Source organism: Equus asinus, chromosome 10 (genome assembly GCF_041296235.1).
Source record: "Equus asinus isolate D_3611 breed Donkey chromosome 10, EquAss-T2T_v2, whole genome shotgun sequence".
Lineage (NCBI taxonomy): Eukaryota > Metazoa > Chordata > Mammalia > Perissodactyla > Equidae > Equus > Equus asinus.
This window is the reverse complement of record NC_091799.1, coordinates 53,134,557-53,136,324: the sequence shown is the minus strand read 5'-3', so window position 1 is coordinate 53,136,324 and position 1,768 is coordinate 53,134,557.

The window sequence follows — 1,768 nt, the reverse complement described above, 5'->3', positions numbered from 1 at the left end:
CCTTTTGTTTATACATTTTTTAACCAACAAGTTGACTTTCAACTTGAGTTGTTTCAAATTATGCTGTGGGAAGCACCTAGGATTCATTTTGGAGGCTGTCAGAAAGTCAGAAGAGGGGTGATGTTAGCTGTTCCTTTCTGAATTTTCCCCAGTAAATGTCAGGCAGGAATTGGGCAAATATGGTTGTGACCTGGCTGTTCTTGGAAGGTTTGAAAGAGCCAGTGACAATGGTGGGGTTTTGCTAAACCAGGGTCGAGTCCATTTTTACTGCTTCTCAGCTAACATCATTCTTCTTGATCGCTTCTATAATTTATTCCCTTGTCAAATCCAGACCGTGCATCACCTGGTGGTTTGTAGGTAGCAGGGAACGTACGTAGCTGCTGAATCAAGCTTCACCCTTGCAGATGTGTGTTCTTGTCAGCAAGGACAGGCGTGCCAAGATCTTGGTTGATCACTCGTCATGCCTGCGAATGAAACCTCTCTGCCTTATTCAGACTCACCTGGAGGTTTCAATGAGGCGAGGCGTTTATGGGGAGGAATTGTGCTCAGAGAAGAGAATGCTGTCATTGAGATTTTTTTCTTTTGAGGAAGATTAGCCCTGATCTAACTACTGCCAGTCCTCCTCTTTTTTGCTGAGGAAGCCTGGCTCTGAGCTAACATCCGTGCCCACCTTCCTGTACTTTATATGTGGGATGCCTACCACAGCATGGCGTGCCAAGTGGTGCCGTGTCCGCACCCAGGATCCGAACTGGTGAACCCTGGGCCACCGAGAAGCAGAACGTGAGAACTTAACTGCTGCGCCACCGGGCCGGCCCCGAGATTTTGTTTTAATAGTTGCCTTTTTCTCCAGAGATCTGTTATCTCATTGTCAAGTTCTTATAAGCAGTGTAGCTTTGGGGGTGCGTATCAGAGGCTGCTGTACACTTTTATAGTTAGTGGCCCACTTACGGGACAAATGTGCTGACCCCTCAGGTGGGGGATGACAGAGAAGTTCAAGGTGTCCCTTCGCTCCCAAAGCCACTCAGGTGGAATCACCTGCTTGCCTGGTGGCCTGGATTTTAATAAACACATTTGCAAACACATTTTTCAAATTCGCTGAAAATCAAGCCAGCCATTTCAAGGGATGTGGTTAATAGACCAAAACCCAGTTTCATTTCTCTCCGGAGTGTGGGCAGCGGTCCCCAACGGACCCCATGCGACCCCCACGCAGCAGTGAGACGTGATAATGAGATTGGCTCTCGTCTGAAGTGATGAGATTGGAAAAGCCAGCGAGGCTGTCATTAGCGAGGCATTGTCTTTTCATTTCACCCATTTCATTATCTCCTTCACTACATTGGAGTTTATGAAATATTGGACAAACCTCCTGATCTTTTCCTGTGTTAAAGACAGACGTATGCTGTTTGTGTATAAAGCAAAAGGCATGTGATTTTTTGTAAAAGATGTAAATTCTACTTGCAGATTTGTTTTCACCATTCACTTGATTTTCATTATTAGGCAGAGAAAAGGACTTGGTCCTCTTCAAGACCCTCTCTGGCCCTTGAGAGTTCCTGGAAGTGAGAGTGTGGTAATAGCCAGCATTCCTGGAGGAGAAATCAGGCAAAGGGGTCTGTCGCAAATTGGAAATTCAAAGTCTACGTTTTTCAATAAGAAAACTGCAAGAATTAGTTCAGCATATGGCTTGGTGGCTTTCTTTTTGTTTTGAATTAAACCAGGGGTTGGCAAACTGCAGCCCACATCTGGCCCACAGCCTGTCTTTTCACGGCCCATG